This window comes from Camelus dromedarius, chromosome 5 (assembly GCF_036321535.1).
Source record: "Camelus dromedarius isolate mCamDro1 chromosome 5, mCamDro1.pat, whole genome shotgun sequence".
Classification (NCBI taxonomy): Eukaryota; Metazoa; Chordata; class Mammalia; order Artiodactyla; family Camelidae; genus Camelus; species Camelus dromedarius.
The window spans coordinates 5,868,562-5,893,322 of NC_087440.1; the positions used below are offsets into that span (position 1 = coordinate 5,868,562).

The window sequence follows — 24,761 nt, forward strand, 5'->3', positions numbered from 1 at the left end:
TCATGACAGTTATATGACTGCTTCCCAAAGAGTAACTGAGGGTTGGGCTGAATAAGGGAGGGAGGGAGAAGGGGACAGAACATAAAGGCTCTAGGCATCTGAGAGCAGAGCACAAGGAGATCCACTGCGGGGGAGGCGGTAAAGCCAGAAGGCAGACACCCAGATGTCATAGAAGTACAAGCTGTTGGAGATGCCACCTGCCACGGGGGGCAGGTGCCAAAGCAGGAGGGATGAGAGCCTGTAATACACTCATAAGTCAGGGTTTCAGAAGTGACACTAATTACTCCTTTCTAAAAAAAGGAGAAAAATGTGTAGATCCCCATAAACCACAGGCCATGTTCCTAATCCCCAGAGAATCCTCCCCTGGGAAGCAGGTTGCAAGGGAAAGTAGAAATCCATGGATTTCTCTGACTACAGTGCTGATGCTCTGGCCTCTTATGCAAAGAGCTTAAAGTGGATTTTGACAGGTTGGTGCCGAGGACACCAAGAAACTGGGCATGAGGCAGGAGGCTGCCAAGGAGGAGGAGGAGAGAGAGCAGAGGAGAGGGGAAAGAGAGCAAGAAGACAACCTTGTTTCTTTTCTCAGAGACATTTAGGGCAAGCCCTGGGGAAAGGTTCTAGCTATATTCTTGGGCTACAGTATGGCATATCCCAAAGCAGGCGCAGTAAGAATGTGCAGTCCACCTGTATTTCAGGGTTTTCAAAATGCATCTGTTCCCTCTCTCCCTGCAAGAGGGAAAATGTGTAGGTCCCTGTAAAACCGGGCAACACTCCTGTTGGCCGTCGCAACTCTCCCTTGGGCAGAGTCAAGATGAGGAACTGTGTTCTTTGTCACCTTGGTGTGAGACGCCTGACCCCTTGCGAGAGGATACCTGACTTCTGATTTTGATGGAGGAGGAGACAAAACATGAAGGTGCTTGTTGACTAAAAGGAATCCTAGAAAAATGCTTCCGCTTTGAGAAGGGACGTGGGAGGACTAGGAGATAACCACGCTTCACAGAAGCTCAAGAGACAAAGACCCCTCTGTATATATGGCCCAAAGATGCCAATGGCAAGAGGGAGTGGTGTGTCCAAGACCAGGCAGCCTGAGAATACGTCCCCAAGCCAGAGATTCAGAAGGGACAACAGCTGCCCTCCCCCACACCCCGCACGCCCCCCAGGCGAGGAAGGCGCATCCTTGCAGACTTAAACCTCCATCTTTGTCCCCATATCCTCGCTGGAGGAGCAGCTTGGAGAGGCAGCAATAGGAAGGTTTTATTTGACGTCCTGTGAGTTATGTGGCCTCCTGCCAAGGATGGCTGAGAGCTTATGTGGGCAGGGGGGATTATGTGAAGATCAAGGAACCGGGTACTGCAGAGGACCGTGCTGCGGAGAATGCTGACAACGTCAAAAGGGCAGAGGAGGGGATGGAATACAACACCCAAACTTCATAGACCCCAGGGCGCATCTTGGGAAGAGCTCCAAATGTCACCCTAGTGGTGCCATCCACAAAGCAAGGGAGTTTCAAAGAAGATGGGATGCAGAGCCATAATTTGGTGTTGAAACGTCTTTTATCAAATTACAGGGATAGTACACAGTTGTGTGCACGTGTGTGTGTATATGTGAGTGTTGTTTAATCCCTTTAATAGATACTAATTCAGGAAAAGTAGAGGCAGTCTCGTAACTTCTCCCACAACGTGTGTGAGGGTGCAGCAGGCACAGGCCCACCAGTTCCAAAATACCCAATTAACACTTTGAGGGCAGCCAGGAACTTTAAAAGTCTGAATCTTAAGCCACTACCCACATCACTGGGCCCCCTGTCCCCTACATCGTCTCAACGAACAAGACAGATGTGGACCCAGATTCGGGGCGATTGAAATCAGTCTCTCCGCAGTATGCAGGTAGAATGCCCTGCCCCCGCCCAGCCTTGCTCCCAGCCATCCCAGCCACAGTCGAGCTGCAGGAACACTATTATCCCCGCCCTTCGCAGGGGATCACGTAATTCGCTTGAAGGAAACTTAAGAGCAAGGCATTGATCTCACTCGTCTTATTCCTCCTTTTTCAAGCCTAGTGCATGGGATAATCAACAATCAAGATTTATTTATTAAAGGAGAAAGGGAGAGGAAAGAGAGGGCATTGAGAGAAACCACGCTTACGTGTAAACACAAGGGAGAAAGGGTACTGCCATGGACTCTTTCTGTCCCGTCTTGAAGAGCTCTTTCTGACCCCTGCCTTTTTTCTCTCCTTCTTGCCCAAATCCTTCTTCCAGTGACTAATTCTTTCTTTACTTCTCGTATCACTTAATCTTTTCCTGTTTTGGCCATATTTCTGTCCTTCTTGGCTTTCTAGACATTTCTACTTTTTTCTTTGTCATTTTTTGCATATCTCATCAGTTCTCTGTTTTTTTCTGATTGAGCTCTTATTCCATCATCTGACAACTTTTTCTTTTAAATGGGAATGTCAGGGCTTCAGGAGAATAACGGGGCGAAAGAGTAGCTAAGAGGGAGGATGTCATCTAAGAATTCCCCGTGGGGGTGGGGCCCATCCGTCCTCCTCCCCTGGCTTTGTCCCAGGGAGTCAGAAATGACCGTTCAACGGCGGTCCTACCCCCATCTCCCTCTGGGCTCTACTTAGTGGCCCTTGGGGTCTACCAGTTACCATTAACAGGGGAGCTAACCTTTCAGGCCCTACCCAGCTTTCGTCCTCTGCTGCACTACCTCAGAGAGGCAGCCCCAGGCCCTACTTCTCAGCCTCTCTTCTTCCGTGAAGACCTGTTCGTACAAAAGTCAGGAGAACTCCCTTCTCCAAATGGAACGTCTTTCATGTAATTCTTTTTTCCACAGTAACGTTTGAGTTTGGGGGTTTAATTTAAGGTCACCACACGCTGATCCTATGAATAGGCTTCCTAGACTCTAGCAACTGACACACACTCTCACTCTGAGGTCAGGGTCTTTTCCAGGCCGCACCCTGCACAGGAACGTGTGGGCCCAGCTGCAGTTCAAGTGCTCAGCTACCACGGTTTTGGACTTTCCAGTTTGCTGTTTTCTAGGGGGAGTCCCCTTCACAGTAGGAGTGTTTTAAAAAGTCAATTATCTTTACCATCTGGTCTGAACCAAATATAACTAAAGTAACAGGCATTTCTAGGAGACACCACTCCCTAAATTCTGACAGAAGGCCGGAGGTCAGCGCTTGCTTGGCTTCCTGACAAGTTTCCTGGCAGGGGCTACCAGATGTCCTAGTGATGTTGTCAGGTTTTCCAGTTAGCATCTCAGGGCTTCTTGGCAGGAGTTCTGGGCTCGCTGGTTCATTCAGCTCAGATAGGCCCAGCCCCTCCAACAGGTCACTCTGTCATTCATACACTTGCTCTGTGTCAGAGCACCTACTACACGCCTCTCGCTGAGCTTGGCAGTGGGCATATGAGAGGACAAAGTGAGGGAACTCATGGTCCGTCACTGCTGACATCCCCAGGGCTCTCTCCTGCCTGTGGCAACTTCCAGAAGCTGTTCTGTCTTCAGTGTTCTGTGTTCACAATGTCCACAGTGTTTCTTGTCTCTTCAAACTTGCCAAGTTCCTAACTTACCTAACTTCTTCCTGCCCTGTAGTTCCATATCTTATTTTAATTGTGGTAAAATATACTTGATATCAAATTACCGTTAGTGACATTTAAGATATTCACAGTGTGGTGCAGCTGTCGCCACCATTTAGTTCCAGACCATTGTCATTACCCCAGAAGGAAACTATACTCATTATAAATGGTCACTCCCCATCCTTCCCTGCTTCCTCTCCCACCACCACCCCGGCAACCACGAGTCTGCTGCCTCTATGGATTTGCTTATTTTAGCTATTTCTTAAAAAATTGAATCATGCAATACAACCTTTTGTGTCAGGCTTCTTTTACTCAGGTAAAAGCTTCAGAGTCCATCCATGTGCTATCATCTGTCATACTTCACCCTTTTTTTGACAGAATAGTATTCCATTGTACAGATATACCACATGTTGCTGATTTAGTCATCAATTGGACCACCTTGGGGTTGTTTTGCTTTTTGGCTATTATGAGTAGTGCTGCTATGAACATTCATTTACTAGGTTTTGTTTGAACACCTTCTTCTTTTTTTTAAATATATTTTTATTGAAGTATAATCAGTTTACAACATTGTGTCAATTTCTGGAGTACAGCACAAAGCTTCAGTCATATAGGAACATTCATATATTCGTTTTCTTATTCTTTTTCACTGTAAGTTACTACGAAATATTGCATATAGTTCCCTGTGCTATACAGTGCAACCTTATTTATTTTATGTATATTAGTATCTGCAAATCTCAAACTCCCAATTTATCCCTTCTCACCCCTTTCCTGCCCTAGTAACCATAAGTTTGTTTTCTGTATCTGTAAGTCTGTTTCTGTTTTGTAAATAAGTTCCTTTCTCTCTTTTTTTTTCTTTTATATTCCACATATGAGTGATCTCATGTGGCATTTTTCTTTCTCTTTCTGGCTTACTTCACTTAGAGTGACATTTTCCAGGTCCATCCACATTGCTACAAATCGCATTATTTTATTATTTTTTATGGCTGAGTAGTATTCCATTGTAGAAATATTCTACAACTTCTTTATCCAGTCATCTATCAATGGACATTTAGGTTGTTTCCATGTCTTGGCTACTGCAAATAGTGCCGCTGTGAACATTGGGGTGCATGTGTCTTTTTGAATTAAGATTCCCTCTGGATATATGCCCAGGAGTGGGATTGCTGTATGATATGATAGGTCTATTTTTAGTTTTTTGAGGAATCTCCATACTGTGTTCTACAACAGCTGCACCAAACTATATTCCCACCAGCAGTGTAGGAGGGTTCCCTTTTCTCTACACCCTCTCCAGCATTTATCGTTCATGGACTTTTGAATGATGGCCATTCTGATTGGTATGAGGTGATAACTCATTGTAGTTTTGATTTGCGTTTCTCTGATAATTAGCAATATTGAGCATTTTTTTCAAATGCCGATTGGCCATTTGTATGTCTTCATTAGAGAATTGCTTGTTAGGTCTTCTGCCCATATTTGGACAGGGTTGTTTGTATTTTTATTATTAAGTTGTATGAGCTGTTTATATATTCTGGAGATTAAGCCCTTGTCAGTCTCATCTTTTGCAAATATTTTCTCCTATTCTGTAGATTGTCTTTTCACTTTGATAGTGTCCTTTGATGCACAAAAGTTTTAATTTTGATCAAGTCCAATTTATGTATTTTTTTCTCTTATTACTTGTGCTTTTATTGTCATATGTAAGAAACCATTGTCAAATATAATGTCAAAATATTTACTTCTGTGTTTTCTCCTAAGAGTTTTATGGTTTTCACTCTTATATTTAATTCATTTTGAGTTAATTTTTGCATGTAGTGTGAGATAAGGGTCCATCATCATTTTTTGCATGTGGCTATTCAGTTGTTCCTGCACCATTTGTTGAAAAGACTATTCTTTCTTCATTGAATGGTCTTAGCATCCTTGTCAAAAATCAACTGACTTTTGATTTATGGTTATATTTCTGGGATTTCAGTTCTATTCCAATAATCTATATGTCAATAATATCCCAGTACCACACTGTTTTGACTACTGTAGCTTTGTAGTAAGTTTTGAAACCAGGATAAGTGTTAGTCCTCCAATTTTGTTCTTCTGTGTCAAGATTTTTTTTTGGCTATTTGGGGCCCCTTGCAATTCTATATGAATTGTAGAATAATTTTTTCTATTTTTGTAAAAAAAATGATCATTGGTTTTTTGATAAGGATTGCATTAGTTCTGTGGATTGCTTTCGTTATGATTGCCATCTTAACAATATTAAGTCTTGCAATCTTTGGGGTATCTTGTCTTTTCATTTATTGATATCCCCTTTAATTTCTTTTGGTAATGTTTTGTAGTTTTCTTTGTGCAAGTCTTATATCACCTTGGTTAAATTTATTCTCAAGTATTTATTCTTCTTGATACTATTGCAAGTGAAAATTTTAAATTAATTTCTTGTTCGGACTGTTCATTGCCAGTGTATAAAAATACAACTGATTTTTGATCTTACAAAAATTTGCTGAACTAATTTATCAGCTCTAATAGATTTTTTATGTACATTTTTAAGAATATTTTATATATGTATAGGATCATGTCATCTGTGAATAAAGAGTTTTACTTCCTCCTTTTCAATTTGGATGCCTATTTTTTTCTTGAATAGTAGCTCTGGCTGGAACATCCGGTACAATATTGAATAGCAATGGCAAAAATGAGCATCCTTCTCTTGTTCTTTCTCTTTAGGGGAAAGATTTCCATCTGTCATCATTGAGTATGATGTTAGCTGTAGGCTTTTTCATAAATGACTTTTATTATATTAAGGAAATCCCCTTCTACTATTCCTAGTTTTCTGAATATTTTTACCACTAAAGGGTGTTGGATTTTGTCAAATGTTTTTTCACATCAGTTGAGATGATCATGTGTTTTTTCCCCCCTTCATTCTATTAATGTGCTGTTTTACATTGATTGAGTTTTGTATGTTGACAAACTTTTGCTTTGTTGAGATAAATCCCTATATCCGTTTATTACTCTTTGTTGTTCCATCTCTCCTATCTTATTTGTTTCCTGCTGTATCTTGTGTATATTATTTCTGTATCCGTCTTTCTCCACGTTTGTCCCTCTCTCAGTCACTGTTCTTTCTTTTATTGCTTCTATGTTTTGCTATCATTTTCCCTAATTGCCTTATATTTCACTGTCACAGACAGATTAGAACCAAATTAGCAAGGGAGGCCAGAGGGAGGGCAGAAGGACGCAAAGGAGGACACTGGTTGAGCAATTATAGGAGCAGAGCCCATTAACCCAAGTCAAGATGAGATCACTATGTCCATCTTTTCTATGCCTCATAGATCAAGAATGCTGATCCTCCTGGAATCTTATAAAATTCTGTCCTAGAAGAATGGTGAGAAGAGCTACCATCCTTAGGGTCTTTATTTGGACTGTTGAGAGTTTCCTTGACCAATGAGATCATGTCTACATTGCAGCATTTGGGGAAGTTTAAAGCATCAGGAAAGCCTCACTCCTTAAAAAGGCTAAACCAACCCTTGCTAATAATGCATTAGAGTATATCACTGCAGCTGTATTTCCTTAGGTGAAAGAACTGGACCTTCTTAGAAATTAAACACACTGGCAGGTAAATCATTAGATCTTTTATAAAGGTATATGTGCAAGCTCTGAGAAGAGGAGAGAGAAGGGGAAGGTCAGGGGTACATGGGAAAAGGTTTTAGGAAAAGGAGAAGAGTGCACAAAAGAGTAGGCTGAGAAATCTGTAAGCACACTTGCCAATTCTATACATAGCCCCAGGGTGAATTCTGAGAAAAGGTTCCAAAGACAGAAGTTGCCTTCTACAATCAGGAGTTTTCCTTAAAGAAGGTAAATGGGACCATTTACCAATTTGTCCAAGAAGATTCATGAGACACAGGTTTCAGAAGGGACACTAGAAAAATCTCTCCAGAATGAATTAGCAGTTCATTTTCCTGGTTCCAGATAAGGTACACTAAGGCTTCCTGAGTTTCCATCAGCAGGGGAATGAGGATAAAGTATTTTCAAGAGTCTGAATTCTCACCTAACACAGCACCACCAGCCCAAAGCCTTTCAACATAAACCTATCGAGTCAGTTTCTGGCTCTAATTTCAGGTCTCACTTTACACTCCCATAGATCTGACTGCTCTGAAAAATCCCTGCTCCCCCCCCCCCCACTTTTTTTTTTTTTCTAAAACTAGTTCTTGGTTTCATCAAAAACTCTCAAATTCTCATAAGATTGTCATGGGGAAATACTAACCTTAAACCAAAGACATTAACTGTAAAAAATATCAAAAAGATCAGATTTCAATCACGTTTTCCTATTTGAGATTGCCTTTAGCTCCTGATTTGTGGTCATTCCTTGTTGATTCTAGGTGACTGAGTCATTTTTCTGCTGACAATTGGATCTAATGCCAAGGACAGCTTCAGTAAAAAGTGCCATGATGGCCCCGTCTGTGCCCAATGCCTGTAAACCAAGGGAATGAACACACTCAGCCCTGCAGGGAGAGGTGAGGACACCAAGAGGGATCCCGCTGCCATGTGTGTTCTGCAGGTGGGAAACTGGAGGGGCTACATCCCTGCGTTTAGGAGGCAAGCCACCTCCAGAGCTCATTATTTGGGACTCTCCCTAAATTAAAGGGTGGATTTAATGTAGTGTTTAAAAATAACTCTTTCACACACCCTGCAAGCTTGTCTACCTCAGTGTGATTTTAGATCCCTTTATATGATTGAAAATGGAGATGTAGAGGAGAGGGATGGACATAGATACTTAAGAAGTGGGAGGAGGGTACTGAGAGAATAAAGTCCCCCGTTTCTCCAGCTCATCTGCTGATGATGGCGAGAGGAGGCCCCCAGTCATACAGAGCAGGTGCCGCTAACAACCAGAGGAAGCCCTCCTGAGGCAGCCAAGTCCGGGGCCTGTTTCAATCAGGTCGTGGAGGTAGAGAGGGATGTCAGGTTTCAGAAGTGTCACCAAGACCCCTCTCCATGTTAGGCCTAATTGGGAACACTTCTGACAACTACCAAGCCTTCTTTTTTTTCTACAGTAGAGCTGCTCAGCAGCACCTATACCGTTTCAGATCATTCAAATGGTCCCTAAGGTGTGGACTGGATTTCAGCTTCTTAGCTTGACTAGAGAGGAAGGCATATGGGGAACACATCAGCTCGTGCTCACCCAAGGCACCTTGTGCGGAAAAGGCTGCTCCTCTGGAAAAGCCTGTGTGCCAGGCTGAGCCGCCAGGAACCTGGGTTCTGGTAACTTGGATTTAAGGTTCCTGCCACCCTAACCGATTCGAGTGGCTCACTATTTATACATCCAGTTTGTACAAACAGTTTGGTTTGTGCTGAGCACCTGTGTTCCTTCTGGGAGTCTGGGATTTTGCTACACGGCAGGCAGAGGATGTCCGTATGACCAGCTCCCAATAAAATCCCTGGGCACCATGCCTCTAACAAGCTTCTCTGATAGACAGTATTTCAAGTGTGTCATCGTAACTCATTGCTAGAGGAAGTGAGCATGTCCTGTGTGACTCCACTGGGAGAAGACTCTGGGCATCGTGTTCTACATACTATCTCCTTTTGCTGACTTTGCTTTGTGTACTGTTGCTGTCATGAATCACAGCTGTGAACCTGACCATGTGCTGGGTCCTGGGAGTCCTCCCAGCAGCTCACAAAGCTGGGGTTGGTCTTAGCCCCCCATATGCCACCTAGTTCTTCTTTCCCTTCATTCTATTAGATCTTATGCCTAGAAACACATTTGGGGAGGCTGGAAGAGGAGAGGAAGGAGAAAGGAAAATTTTTATCCTTCAGTCCCAGTATATTCCCTTGTCCCTTTTCATTTCTGCCTCATTCAGACACACCCCTTAAGCCACTTGTCTTTTCTCATATCTCCTTTTTCTCTCAGAATTACAGAAAGTCTTTCTAAGGAAGCTCACCAACTATGACAGAGATGCCTTCCACCATCCAGTTGACAGCAGTGCCCTGCCTGTGTGTTGGTTTCTGATACTGTGAGCCGTGATTTCCCAATCTTTACTGCCTCCTTTTACTTTAATATCCCTTTTTAAAATTTGTGTTTTTTTTCCCTTTCCCTCTGCTACAGGATCTGTCTACATTTTTTTTCTTTTTCTGAAGCTGTCCCTGCATCTGTCTCTTATCTCTGACATGAATGTTTTTCTCTCTAACAGCTAAATACATTTCAAAAATGAGGACCAGCCTTCCCAAAGTCCCACCATCTTGATAGGAGATCTGGGAACTCCATGCCCTGTCCTTTTGGGATGGGCCTTCTGGGTCCAAGTGACTGGGACACAGCCACTGCTATTAAAAGAAAACGGTAATAACCTTCCTTCCCGTCCCCTACTCCAGCAGGAATTGTTGCTGCAAAGGCAGAGACAACGCAGTAATGCAAGCTTGAGAGGCTGTCCGTCACCCTGAGCAGCACTGCCAGGGCTTCCCAGCAGGGCTCCAGGTTTCCTGGTAGGGATTCCAAGGATTTCAGACGGGGGCTTCCAGACTTCCTTTTAGAGGTTTCAGGATTTTATGTTATGATTTCAAGGAATTCCCCGGAGGAGCTCTAAGACTAGTTGCCAAAGTTTCCAAAGCTTCCCCTCGGGTCACAGGGCTCCGTGGCAGAGGCCATGGCTTTACTCTGTGGGCTGTTTAGAGGCTGCAGGCAGCAGCTCATAGCAGTGTCTTCAAGGACTCAGGGAGGAGCTGATTATTATTAGTCAGGGGGGTTTCTAGGCGGTCTCATTAGCATATGCTTTTCTCAGCCACCTCCTTTCATCCGTTCAGCAAGCACTTGGAGCACGTCTACCACACCCTAGGGGCTGAGCAGAGTCAAATTTATGACACAAAGCATCAGCCTCAAAGAGCTCACAGGCAGAGCTGCTCCAAGGCTTTCCTGCTGGTGGGGGCTGCCACCACCTGTCCCTGCCTTCAGCTCCCACGGAGCCCCTAGTCCATGTCGCCTTGGTTCCCTTCCAGGCTCAGCAGCTCACCGCTAACCTTTCAGTTCCATGGCTGGGGCACAGCTACCCACTGAGTCTCTGGGAGCAGCTTTGTTCCAAGCTCCTTCAAAAAGTTTACAAACACCTCCTGTGGAGCGGCCCTAGGAAAGCAAATAAATCTGTTATCACTCCGCCAACTACAATTCTTGGGACCTCTGGCGCTTCTTTGGCTGCACATGGAGGCAATGGTCTTTACTCTGCTTTCCCCTCTCCAAATTTGAAGATTTGCAAACATCTTTCTCCCCTTCCCTTGGAGCTGAGAACTGAGGGAAGAGAGAGGTCTGCTTGGGCAAGAGAGCCTCTCCACAAGGTCAGGGAGCCCGTGTGTGGTCAGCAGGGTCTGAGCTCTAGTGCCTGAACCTGCCCCGAGTTCTTGGGGGCCCCTGCTCTCCTGCCCTCTCCCTCCGGCTCCTTGACCACACTGTCTTCCATAGCTCTCTTCTGCTGTCACTCTCCTGGCCTGTGGCTCCTCCCACCCCATCCACTGTCCATTTCCATCTTTTTGTTGCTTTATTTGTTTTTCTCTGCCATGCTTTCTTTCTTCTGATACATGTTTATGTCTGAAATATTTTTCCTCTGTTTATTTTTTTCTGAATGTATCTTGCAGAAGACGTGTCTGTGCTGATTTATTCTTTCGGGGAAGCCAAGAGGGGAGCAGGAACTAAGATTAAAAAAAAAAAAAAAAAAAAAAAGGACACTGCTTTTCTCTTTTAACGTGTTTTAAAGGCCTTTGCCACTCCTGCCCTCAAACATGCGCCACTGCAGCCATAAGGAACTTTACTTTTTTCCCTAAATATGCTCTACCCTTTGCAGGTACCATTCCCTCTGCTGGAAAGCCTTCACCACCCTGAAGCCACTGTTCACCTACTCCCATTCATTCTTCAAGGCTCAGACATGGCTTCCTCCCGGAGGCATTCCCTACCTGCACAGCTGTCTCTCTTTTATGGGCCTCCACCCTGTATTTCTACTGTTAAAGCAACAAGCGTGTGTTTTCTATTTGCCTGCACTCTTATATGCCTCCCCATGAGACTTAGCTCTTTGAAGGCAAAGATTTATTTCCATACTTACTTCCTCTTAACAGAATACAGAAAAAAAAGGCTGTTTCTGGCTTCCTTTCCCACCAGCTATTCTTGCCCCACATCATCTTCTGAAATGTTGGCTCATTTTTGCTGATTTGGGGATTCTGCAAGCCCCAAATACTATCCGCGTCCTCCTCCAAGTCTCAAGATCCTGTGGGGGGTGTTTCTTCAGGACCATCCCAAGTCAACTTCTATTATTATTACTATTTTTATTAATCATGGAAGAAAGTGAAGTTAGATAGAGGTTTTCTGGAGTCCTTGCAATAACTACCTAGCTGGCTCCACTTACGGTAGGAAACTTAGGTGAAACCAATCACATATCAGTTAGCCTTACCCACTGTTCTGTAACAACAATGTGCTTCCCTCTAAGGGAGCCACCGTGTCTCAGTCTTTCCCTCCCTCTCTCTGTGCCCTGAAAAAAGTTTATCCATTCACATACATATATGTATATATGTGTGTATGGGCATGTGTGTGTATATATGCATATATATATTATCTAGATATATATATATGTAGATAGATCTTCTACATGACAGGTTTCTTTCACAAAATATGCATTGAGTATAGGAGTATAGGATAGGGATGGGGATAGGAGTCCTAGACAGCAGATAGTACCCTGGCTTCTCTGGTTGCCTCTGAGAAATTGTGAGTTTGGGCCACGAGCTGGGTTCTGAGAGGACCCAGTCAGTTCCAGACACCGTTCAATCTGAGCCGTGAAGTGTATATAACCCCTTAAAGGAAAACGTCTTCTCCTGCAGCTGTAGCCAAAGAGTAGCTATGTCACTGCCTGGCAGAAGTGATCCCCCTCTACCCTGCCTGTAGGATCCGTTTGTTGAATGAATATTCAAACATTGTCCAGTCAATTCACATTTCTTTATTTCTTTGCATGTTCTCCAACCCTAGAGTGAGAAATCATAGCCATGGCATTATTTTAAATTTTCTATTGCTAGTTTCGCCACCAGCCAGAGCCACCAGCAGGGGCGGCTCTACCCTTGTCTCCTTCCTGGTGGAGGCCACCCTGCAGCGCCCGTGCAGCCACTGAGAGCTGGGAGCTGCCCTCTCCACAGCGGTCCCTGGCTGGGGCGACCCGCCAACCCTCCTGTGCCCCAAGCCCTTGCATTCAGCAGCTCTTTTGAGGACCTTATCCACATCTCACGAGGTAAGATCCTCAGCAGTCTTCCTCTACATGATTTTCTTAGCGATTTTAGACATGTGCTCTCCCACATCAGTTCTAAGATCGTCTTATCTAATTTTGGAACAATAAACAAAACAAGAGGATTCTTGGGGTATTTTTAAATCTCCCATCATGGCTGTATTTTGAAATCAAGTTCTTGCGTGGCTAATTGTTTTTGCTTGTTACACTTAGCTACTGTATCCCTAGATGTATATAAGTTTGTGACATAATTGGGTCAACCTTGCCTCATAGTAATACTCCTATTTCTGCTTTCTTGTTTATAGATTTGCATTTGACCTTTTTTTTTTTTTTTTGGCTTTCCTTCTTTTCCATTATTTTTTCTCCCCTTTCCCCTGGCTAATTTAGAAGTTCTGTTATTTTTCCATTTGGCTTGTCATTACCTCCCAGTCCCTGACACTCATGATCAAATGCATGTTTTTTATTTTTGTAGTAAATAAAAAAGATCTAAATATTCCTCCGTTCCTCCCACAAATTCTGCACATGTCACGGAGAGATGGCCTCGCCCAGCTACACCTGGCTGGGTGGGGGAGGGTGGCAGGCAAGCAGCGTGGGCTTGGACCTGAGAGTGGGACTCCAGAGGCCCCATCAGAGTCCCTGTCTCCATGGACAGACTAGAGCTGACAATTGCCAATTACTGACACCCAAAACCCTGCTTTTAAAGCTGGAGATGCCTCTTTCGAGACTTGATGCCCCTGTCATCAGACCCCTTGGAACTTGCCAGATGGGGGCTGATTTAGGAGGAAGAGATTAAAGAGGCTGCTCCAGGACACTGGGAAGGGGACAGAAGAAGTGGGGAAATGTGCTGAGGGAAGCTGAGGGGGTGACGCGTGACTGCAGGGCTCCTCTGCCTGGTAAAAATCTCTCTCAGCAGGTACAGAAGCTCCCCACATCAAAACCTGACAAGGCACTGGACAGGATGAATTCTGGGGGCCTCAGCACTCACAGGGAGAAGGTAAAGGCATGAAGGGGAAGAGGACCTTTGAGGGTCCGGGCCAGGGAAAGGGCAATGGTGAGGATGCAGTGGGAACAGAGGTAGATGAAGGGGCCCTGCTGGGGAGGCACAACTGACTGAGATCCACACCCGGGGCCTTCCTGCCACAGAGGAGGTGGGATTTTGACCGGGGAGGACAGGACCCTGGGTCTTGTGCAAGTGTTTCCTCTCAGGGAGCATCAAAGTCTGGGGCGGTCAAGTCAGCCTCGGATTGGGAGTGGGAGGCCCATTCACCCTTGGCCCTCAGCTGGGCACTGCTCATTTAGGAGGTCAAGTCAGAGCCTGAGTGGGACTCTCCATGCCCCCTGGGTACGATGGACCCTCCAGCTCTGGCCAGATTCCTCTAGAGACCCAAGATCTTAGACCCTGGCACACCCTAAGGGACTGTGAGGATCAGGGGGCACCCTTCCTTAGGGTCTGCAAAGTGTTCTGTGAAAAGGAAAAAGATCTTAGCTATCTACGATTATCTAAGACTATCTCATATTGAGTCCATGTAGAGTGTTGCGGACACAGATGGGAATAAGGTGCATGCTGAAGGAGGCTGTGGGCTCCGGGGTCTGACAACGGGGGGGAAGCAGGAAGAGGGCTACTAACTCTCATCAGCTAAGCGTTGACAACGTGACAGGTGCCGTGATGTATGATGATCCTTCTGGCGAGTATTATCACTCGTGCAGAGATGGAAAAATCAGGGGCTCTGTGTTTGGATGGCTTGCCCAAGGTCACACACCTGATCAGTGTGGAGAGTTTAGATGAAAGCTGGTCCTGTCTGATTTCACAGCCGGAGTCTTAACCCCTAGGCTCTCCCAAATTATTTTGAATACTCTGGTGGCTGTAATTTGGAATCCTGCCCTACACTTTCCAAAGAGTGGGAAAGCAGCCTGAGGATTGAATAAACAAAATATGGGATACCCCCCTGGGGACAGAGCAATCTGCTCCCAGCTCACAAGTGCGCAGTGTCACTCGGCTGGTCCCTCTCTTAGGGGAGGTACAATGAATCGCTCAGGTTCCTCTGCCCCAAACCATGGTCAGAATCCCCACTAACCTTTTCCACACCAGTTCCCCTCCGTCTACCCTAAGCTGCCCTTGCCTCTTCTTTCGGTTAGGGCCACACTGTGTGGGAAAGGCGTGCAAATGTCAGGGAAAATTCCCTGAAAGAGCAGACACATGTCCTTTCATCAGATTGTCAAAGGTTTTGATTCCCTGTTCCCACAGTCTCTTCATGTCTCTTTTAAAAAAGGCTTTAAAGATATATTTGCTTTGTAGAAAACATAGATAAATAGGAAAATGGAAAGCATTCATCTCATCGCTAACAAATAACCACTGTCCCTGTTTCGGCATCTCTTTCTCCCTCTGCCCAAGGAACGAGTAGGTGTAAGAAGCAAAGCTCAATTGTTGCCTTTGGGGAGGTGGGGAGTTATAAAGCTATTACAGTTTTGGTAAGAAGTTCAAGTTGTGTCTGCTGTTTAAGCCACCGAAGTGTTCAAATGACTCAACTGTCCTCACTTTGTAATTTAAATAACATAGAAGATGTGTGTTAAACCCGTAATCAATAAGTAAATGCTCAAGTAAAAATGTTTTTCAAGATGATATTCATTAAATGTCTGAGTTTAGTAAGCCAAGCACAAAAGCCAATACAGACAGTGCCAAGTGCTGCTTTCCGGCAGCACATGCCCTTTGGACCTGAAGGAGTAGCAAGTTGAAGGATGTGTGATGACTGACACCTGGGAGAGAGTGATGACAGGACAACATAGAGAATGCCAGATAGACCCAGGAGGGACCAGAAACATGGCAGTGACAGGAGCACAGATGCCTCAGATGCTTGCGAACAAGGAGCTGCTTGGGGAGGGTGGCAGGATGGCCACCTTTGCTCAGCCAGAACCTCTTTACCCCAGATGAGGGCAAGAAGAATGGGTGGGCACAGAGGCAGGAAGAAGCGTGGTATGAGAGCCTCAGCATGGAGTGGAGGAGGGAAAGAGTGAAATGACTTCATTTCTGGGGAGGACTGAGAGGTGGTAAATGGGCACCTGCCCCAACCCCCATGATCCAGAAAAGTCTAAGATGGCCCAAGCAATTAAGATGAAGAAAATGAAGCCAGAAGGGCTGGTTAGGGCAGAAGGCTATACCACTGCCTCCCCACGTCCAGGTTGAAACTGTTCATGTAGCACCAGGGACCCTATGTGGAGCCTGTGCAGGGAAATAGGAAGGTAACTGCAACTGGAAGCCACCGCAGGCGGGACAGAGCCTCGGGGCTGCCACCAGCCAAACCTCCAAGTGGCCCCCAACGTTTGCAGGGCTCAGCCCAGCGCGAGCCCGGAGGAGGGATCCGTGCACCGAACTCCAAGGTCACACAAGTGCAAGGAGGCGGGGCCGCCCAGGAGAGCGGCCACCGGCCAGCGGAACATCAGCCCAGCCGTTGGTCCGGCCCCTGCAGGGAAGCCCTGGGATCCCTGTACACCAGCAGCGCCCCTGCCCAATCGCCGGGAGACCCCCGTTCGAGCCCCCCCCCCCCGGCCCCCAGCTGCCGTTGGAAGGCGTTGGCCGCTCTTCTGCCCCCTCCCAGCCTTCCTTCCGTTAAGCTCGCTGCGGGGGTCGAGGTGGGCACAGGCTCGCACACTGTGTCAGGCAGGCTGGCCGGCCAGGAGGCTCTGTAGATGCAGGGACGCGACCACCTAGGCTGTTGCTCAGGCCTTGAACTGTAGCAGAGCCATATATTCTTGTGGTGACAGTGGCCTTAGGAGAAGATTCTGTATCTAGGATGATTAGGTCGGAGCTGCACAGGCCTTCTTAAATAATGCAGCTGGCCTGTGCAGTGGCCTTGGGGGAACCACTGGAACATTTCAAACCTTGTCCTGGGCAGAAAGTTATACAGTGGATTCTAAATTGGGTGAAATTTGCAGTTGCACCCATAAATACTGAGTTCTGAGTTTCAGCTGCCAGCCCGGCAGATGACTTCTCTTTTGCTCAAGGCTGAGGGTTTTTAGCCAGCTTTTCTGACTACAAGAAGGGAGCAGGCATGCTTCCTGCTCTAAGTGATCACCTTGGGACTGTGGTCATCAATTTATTGAAGCCTGCAACCAGTCAGGGTTGCACGGACTCAGCCTCTGCACCCAGATCCCTGTCTCAAGCCTAGGGGTTTCTGCCATCTAGGCCATTTCTATTTACCTTCTGTTCCTATCTTTTCCCTATCAGAGCCCTCTTATTCTCTCATCTCTTAGGGGACGATGTATTCCTTCTCCCCATTCTTAGGAGACAGGAAGAAAGCTATTTCCCAAAAAGACTTTTAAGTCCCTTTGATGTCATTGGAGAAGTCACTTAACAATGTGCTGTTGGGTTCAAGGGGTTAAACAAAAGAAAATTTCCCTCTGAGACTTCTCTCCCTCGTGGGAGAGTCTGCTTTTCTCTCTTACTAGCACAGGCTTTCTGGCTTGTAGATTTAAGCACATGTGTGAGCTCCAACGGGGCTCTGAAGTTTTGTCTGTTAATGAGGCAAACATTGGTGGTGTTCCCAAGGAGGAACCCTGAAATGATATTAGACTGGATCTAGGTGTGGGTTCTCCAGAGATTCTGGGCATTTTGGAACTGAGGGGGTGTTTTTCCTGAGGCCAGAACTGGGAAAGTGAAGTAGATACTAACTGGGGTGGTAAGAAAGGCTGCCTTGAAAGTCCTGTGGGCGGGGCACTCTTAAAACCTATTTTAAAATAGGCTAAGCCTGCATATGGATGTTCATGTCCATGGTGGTAGTGGTTAGAAGAGACTTACCACAGTCCTCACAGACCCAAAGGAAAAGAGGGTAGGACATCGCTGGATAGTCATTCCTGACCTAAGGGACACGTGTGAAATTAGAGGAAGATTGCTTCTTCATTTCTCCTGAATTAGTACCCTGTCTCTTTAAGTGGGCCTGGGGAATAGAAACAATATTGCAGGGACAACTAAACAGCAGTCCAAACATAATTCTAAGGGCTGTTAAGAATTTGGGATCCAACCTTGAAACTGAATACCCCTTAGTATTCAGGATCTGGCAAGTGGTGTCAGAGTCGCTGGAGTCTTTGGTTGAGAATGAGACATGATATTCATTGTTAGGCAGGTGGTCCCAATGGATGGCATTCCCCAATAGGAAGGACACTAGATGTACAATGTCAGTGATACATCTACATTCTAAACTGGAAAAGTCTTTTTTGGTTATTTGCTTCTTTGACCTCTTAGCTCTCCCGTCTGTTTTAGCATCACCAGAGTGCCTCCAGTTAGCCTGGGCTGTTTGTCCCCAAATCGAAAACCATACCTTCTGTGCTGCTAGACTAGGTGGTAGGGAGTGCTAGATTCTAGTGGGAAACTGGGATTTTGGATTTGTAATTCTCCTAAGTTTTATTCCCTCCTCCAATTGTGAGATCATCTGAGGAGGCCCAAAACCTTTGGAATCCAGATTTGGAGCTGGGAAGAGGGAGTTTGCAGAGATACCAGCCCCGGGGGACACTGCATTATGGTCAGGAAGTGGGGGAGGGACATGAGGCACGTGACAGTGGTGCTGAGCAAGGACTCTTCCCCAGCCTCAGGGTGCTAGCTGGGGCCTTTGCTGTCACTCATATAAACAGGGCCTGGGGTGGCGGCCTGGGAGCAGTGTGCTGACAGACAAAGGGCCAGGTGTTCCCATGCTGAGCAAGGATACATACATACCCTTGAAAAGGTCCGTTTCTAGGTTGATGGTAACTGGAAGAGCTTTTGCGGTAACTTTGAAGAAGCTAAAGAATAAGTTAGAAAACATATAAATAGAAATTTCTTGTCCTTTGTGATAAGGGAAAAAAGGAATTAATGGCTTCTTTTTGCTGGGCCCATGGGCTTGGGTTTGTGGGCCTCCTCCTCTTAGCTATTTCCCCTTTCATCATTTTGTGGCATTCCTCTTTTCAGCATTACTTGCCTTTTCACTTCCCTTGGGTCTGTTGATCCTCACCATAAAGGAAGCCAAGAAGAATGACGAAACTAGAGCAAGCAAAGGAGAAACCAAGAAAGTTATAGAGAATAAAAGTGTTAGGGAAGTTAGCCTGCAGCAACAGAGAGAGGAGAAAAATAAGGGGGAAAAAAGTAGAAGAAACACTGATTTAGGTAGAGGTTGTACAAAAGGAAAGATAAATGAATATTGAGGAAAGGGCAAAGGCTAAGGGGAGGGGCGACGGCAATGGAAGAAACACACAAGAACCCACAGAACAGGAAACAGGAAACATCCCTTCCTGTGCTTCAACGTTCCTGCTTTCCTCCCTCCTTTCCTTCCTGTAAATGCGGAGTGCTGACTACATGCCAGGCACTGTCTAGGTACTGGTGATAAAAGATGAACATGAGTCCTTCTGTGCTCTAGAAGAGCTCGTATGTAGTGGGGAGATAATGTCATGGTTGCCTGTAGGGCATGGGGTGAGAAGTGGGGTTCCGAGTACTCCCTTTTCTGTGTTTAAGAAAAGGGAGGACCCCAGAATGGGTCCTGAAGTCTTCTTGTAATTGCTCTTGGGCTGAGGGTGGATGACAAGCTGTCGTGTATGGTCTAAGGATACATGGCTTCCCTCCTTCCCCAGGGTGGCAACCCGGGTTATGGTGTTACAGTCACTATTCTGAAGTGAGTCAGGGATAGGACGCTTTCTGTGTCCTGGCACCATACCCGCAGGCACGGAGTGATGGGCCGTATTCTCTCCTCTCCTCTCCTTGAAGTACCTCTGTGCTGTTGTGAGTGGTTCAGTTGCGACTCACCTCAGGCTCTCGCTTGGCTGTCATGCTGTGTGAAAAATGGAGGAGAAGGGGGTTGTGAGAAATTTGGAAAATGCAAAGGAAGAATGAAGAAGCATCCTTATCCCCAAATGACCAAAAAGAAGCTGAAGAAAAACATTTTGGTATCTGAGTTATGGGTCCCTAAAGTCCAGAGAGCCCAAGGACCCCTCTTGTAGAAGAGGCTACCACTATGTGAAGGGTGGGTTAAGGGTCTTTGCTGAAGCTGGGGGGCCTTCTGAGGGAGTCAAGGTTTGCTGTATGTGTAGGTTTGGTTTTACAAAGCAGACATTGAAAAGTAGCTGTGGGTTTCCAGAGTTTGAGGAGGGTAGATTGGTAGGTTATGATGGGATCCGGGAACCCTTTCCTACGTGGTCTGTTTTTAAGGTATTCATTTCTGCTGAAGATAATTGGCAAGGGCCTTAGGGTTGCCTGGCCAGAGTCCCAAAGACCCTGGAACTAAGGCACTGGCTGGGTAGGCACTCTGATACATACATACAAAGCTGGGTGAGGGAAATTGGCTCTATTACTGCCATTTTACCAAGCGTTTTGAAGAGTGCTTTTTGTACTAAGGTAGCACAATGGTGGACGGTGCTCTCATTTGGATAGATAGATTCGTTTACTAAAACAACAGCACCACCATAGTTTTCTCATTTGCTGTGGACCGTTGAAATCTTTCAAAAACCTGCCACAGTCCTTGGACAGCATTTAATTTCCACTGATCCAGCCCAGAAACAATGGCATGAACTTCCCTATCTTCGTGTCTTTGAGCAGATGGCCAAAGGATGGTTCTGGGTCATGAAGAATATGACCAGAGACTTTGTGGAGATTCTGAAATCTCTGGCTTACGGGTTGATTAGGGTTTCTCACCCCACCTTTCCCTATTGGAGGTGTTTCTCTATGGCCATTTATCAGGTTTCCAAGCATCTTAATCTTTAGGTGAAGTTTGGATATTTGTTTTCTGGCTCTCAGATTCCCATTTTGGTGTATGTTCTGCCTTTTTGAAAATGTTTTTGGGTCCTCTCCCAGCTAACTTTCAGCTCTTTGGGGAAAGAGCCAAATAATTCATAACTATGGTGAAAACAGAACCAAAACCAAACCTGTGTGTCTTGCAACTTCTGGCACCTGCTTTGGTTTTGTTTTGTGTTCCTTTGAACGGTGTTTGTTGTCTGGACCCCAAAGCCTGCAATTCTAATGACATCCTTTCTGGTATCCCTGCCCGGGAATGATGCTCAGGGAGTGTGTCCACACAGCTCACTGGGCTCTGGTCTGTAGCCTCTCATAGTTCCCTCTTTGTTGAAAGGGCTTGCCAATGAGTCTTCCCTCGGTAGGATCTTGATTCCCAAACTGAGCACATTACATGTAAAGAAGTTTTGATCAAGGAACAAAAAGCCCATCTTCTAGTCCTGGCACTGCATGCAACTATTAGCTGTGTGAACTTTGGCAAGTCTCTGAACTTCTTTGGGTTGTGGTTTCCTTGTAGGTAAAACTGGGGTATTAATACCTACCTCACAGGGTTGTTGTGAGGATTAAACGTGCTCTGTAATCTGTCATATAAATGTTGGCAAATTTTTGTTAGGATTTAAGAGCTATTTTAAAATTGTCCCTGACCACATGGCAGATAGGCTGATTTCTGCTCTCAGAGCAATGGTTTTCACAGTCATGTACTGCATGGTTAATTCACTGGAGCAAAATTTTGTGTTTCTCTGGAAATATTTTTGTGTGGAGAGGGCCCATAAGTTTCATCAGTTTCCTAAAGAGAGTTCATTGCACTAAAAAGTTAAGAATCAGTGCTTCATAACTGGAAAGTTGGATTCAGTAACAGAAGTAAATGTATTGCTTACAGAAGGTCCCTCTTAACACATCTGCAGTAGCAGTTGCAATGTTAGATAGTGAAATTCTTAATGTGTCCTGATGACCGTACAGGACATTTGAAATCGGGATTCAAAATCTTGGACACATGGTCATGGCAGTCATTTGATTATTCAGTTGCCTAATATGGTGGCAATGGTGGATGTGGAATTAACTACATTGCCCTACAGTAGTCACCTTACCTCATGGGATCTGTTACCTCCTTTGTAAAGTAATGGATTTGACCTTGAAGATTTCCAAAGTTCCTAGGTTGAATTCTCTAGGAAAGAGAGATCAAAACTGGACTTGGATGGAGACCTGCTGTGGCAGAAATGAATCAAGTTTTGTGGAGGAGGGAAAAGAGGGAATGTCGGAGCAAGGAGGCGGGGCAGAGCATCCAAGGAGCTCATTCTGGATAAAGGTGGGAAAAGCAGGCCTGCAGAGGTGAAGGGCCTGGTAATTGGGGCAGGAAGACAGCTGGTGGGCTACTTAAGATCCAAGACTCTGATGGACCAGAGGCTCAACCTCCACCTTTCACCGTGGGACGGGCTTGCCAGAACCCAGGCTCCCTGAGCAAACACATCGTCTTCCTCGCACACACAGAACTTCCGGTTCTCAGGGGAACAAATGCCTGGAGTCTTCCCACTTTCTACGTCAGGAGGTTTGCTTACTTCTGGAAAATGCTGCTTTTCAGGTGCCTTAAGACGCAGGTAAGTCATAGGAATCGCAAGGCTGTTTGGAGGGGTTAAGAGAGCCTCATGTCTGTGCTTTAGGGAGGGTGGATTTGGAATCCCCACCCCCACATGAGGAATTTTAAACATAAAAATCTTTATAATTTTAAACTTCTATTGATACGTTATTCTTAACTATAAGTCCATAGTTTACATTAGGGTTCACTATTTGTGTTTTTTTTTTTTTTTAACTGGGTTGAGGCTATTTGTGTGTGTAGAATGAGTGGCTCATCACTTGGAAAGTATGCATTTAACAACCAGTGAAACTACCAAACTGTTCTTTGAATTGGTAGTTCCATTTTGCGTTCCCACTAACAGTGCAGAGTCTGGCTCTGTATTTGTACTGTGCTGTTTCCCTGGTGCACCGAGTTCTCCTGTCTCTGCCTCCTCCCTTTGCCACCCCTTTACCATTCTCCTCACATCTTCTAGGTTGTCACAAAGACTGAAATGTTCCATTGACACCCTACTTAGTGAACTACAAGATTTATAGTAGTTTTTAAGCACTGTTCTATTTTAATTTGCAGTACAACACAGTGCCTTGTTAATCTTCATTTAAATCTTGATTTAATGTCTTCAAGGATTCAAAACCTTACGAGTGAGAAGGGCTAGAATATTTTAGAGAGGAAGAAAGAAAGAGACAAGAAGCATGAAACTGAAGAAACTAAGAACTAGGTAAGTTTCCATCCTTCTCTATTCCTCTTACCTGAAAATAGAATTTGAAATTTGGAGGTAGTCATAGAGCCTTCCCTAGTTTAGCTTCCTTTGGATCAATTTTAACCAGATTGTTTTTCCAAAGGAACCTCTCTGGGGTAACCATTGACTGCATATTAATTATGACATGACTAATTTTAAAGGTCAAGAATCAAAATAACCAAAATCATATATTGTAAACCACATTCATTCATTCATCCTAATGTGAACATCTCCAGAGACACCGATCTTCTTCTTTGGGAATGGGTTGGGATGCGTCTGTCCCGTGCTCAGTTCCACACAGACCCATACTACTGAGTCCTTCCCGTGGCTGGCCTCCATCAACGGCCCTGGGCCAGGCCTGATTCGGTGCTCCCACAGGCTCGTGGTTCTTGGTTTTCCCCTTTCAACGTAAGTGCATTGTTCTCTTATCAGGCCCCCAGTTGTATGGCTTAACGTGCATACACGCTGGCGAGGTAGTGTGGGCCTCTTTTTGCCCGGTGAGGGGCCCCGCATTTGACATTCAAGGGCTTCAGGGACAACTGCACTATGATCAGGCCTTTTCCCTTTTTCCTGAGCTTTCAGGGAACTCATGTACCCTCTCGTGTGACTAAAGGCTTTTTCTTTTACCCAAATTTGTCCTTTCCCAAGAACCCAGGCTCTAAAGTGGCAACTCTTAATACACTAACTCTTAAGTTCCACCCTGATGTCTTCAGCTATTGATAACTCACATTCATTGTCTACGTAAACCAGCTTCAGCTCCATCTCTCAGTAGAAGCATCTACTTCTTGAGAGGGAGGGGCTCTACTGTAGAGGCAATACACCTTCACTTTGGTAAATCTAGAAAATACAGATAAGTAAATAGAGGAAGACTAGGATAATCGGTGGTCCAGCCATGCAGAGTCAACTTGCCGGTGACATTCCACAGTGGTTGCCATGGGTGCTTTTTTTTCCCTTCAGAAATGGCATCACTTAATACAATTCTGGTTTGTGGACTTTTTAAATTTTTCTGAGCTTATACTCTTCTGGATTATAAAACATGGATGTTAATGGTCTCTCACACAGTTGTGCTTTAATTTATTAACGAATCTCCTGTTGTTCACAGGTCCCATCCGGGAGGTTTTTGTGTAGATGATGAATGGACACCAACTAGAGACACTGTGCACGAGGCCCCCATGATGTGATGTTTGGCTTCTCCTGATGGGGAGGGCAGATGTGCTTTTGTGGTCAAGCACAGGATGTTTGGGTTCCGTCGTGTGAGTTTGCTTTGAAATTGTGCGTTTTCACTTAAGAAACAAGTGGCACACCCAGCACCAAGTGTGTTAATGTCTTATTGAACCTTCCTGAGGTGTGTGCTGTCTCACAACGTATATACTTCAACGTAATCGCAGGGCATTATAATAAAGTGTACTTCTGGTGACGTATGATCTGACAAAGCATTCGTATGGAACATGTCTCAAAGATGACACACGTTGAGTAGTATTTAGTCCTATATGAAACAGATAAGGATTTCTTGATACCACTTGGGATACAAAAATGTCGTATTATTTGAAGCCCTCTCTTGTAAAGGGCACCAAGGAGTGTTCTGTATTAATCACTGAAGGGTCCGTCACATTTCAGGCTGTACCAGTGTCGCTGATAAGTGCAACTGGTGTTCCAGGTTCTTGCCCCGTCCCAGAAAGAATTCAGAGACAAGAGGTAAAGTGAGGATTTATTAAAGGATGGATAGTACACTCTCAGGGGAGAGCTGGCAGGCTCAGGTGAGCAGCTGCCCTGAGTTTCTTTGGCAAGTTAGTTACACAGGGTGTAAAAATGAATGGGCGGAGTATTCACTGGGGAGGGAAGGGTTTGGGGTCGTGTTCCCTGATTATCATCCCAACTCCACCTTCCCAAAGGGAGGAGGGAATTTTGTCCTTATTTAGTCTGGATCGGGAGTG

At 45.4% G+C, this 24,761-nt stretch overlaps 2 long non-coding RNA genes across 2 annotated transcripts in view; both read left to right on the forward strand.

Moving 5' to 3' along the window:
• LOC116153418 (uncharacterized) overlaps nucleotides 1-16,304 on the forward strand; it is a 34,191-nt gene extending 17,887 nt beyond the window's left edge. The window contains exons 5-7 of the long non-coding RNA XR_004137141.2: nucleotides 7,915-8,049; nucleotides 12,572-12,780; nucleotides 13,685-16,304. This is a non-coding gene — a long non-coding RNA (uncharacterized LOC116153418). The remainder of the gene's footprint in view (nucleotides 1-7,914; nucleotides 8,050-12,571; nucleotides 12,781-13,684) is intronic.
• Nucleotides 16,305-17,087: 783 nt separating this feature from the next.
• LOC135321269 (uncharacterized) lies at nucleotides 17,088-24,234 on the forward strand. The gene is made up of 3 exons (XR_010380836.1): nucleotides 17,088-22,113; nucleotides 22,713-22,806; nucleotides 23,930-24,234. It is a non-coding gene; the product is annotated as an uncharacterized LOC135321269 (long non-coding RNA).
• The last annotated feature ends 527 nt before the right edge of the window (nucleotides 24,235-24,761 follow it).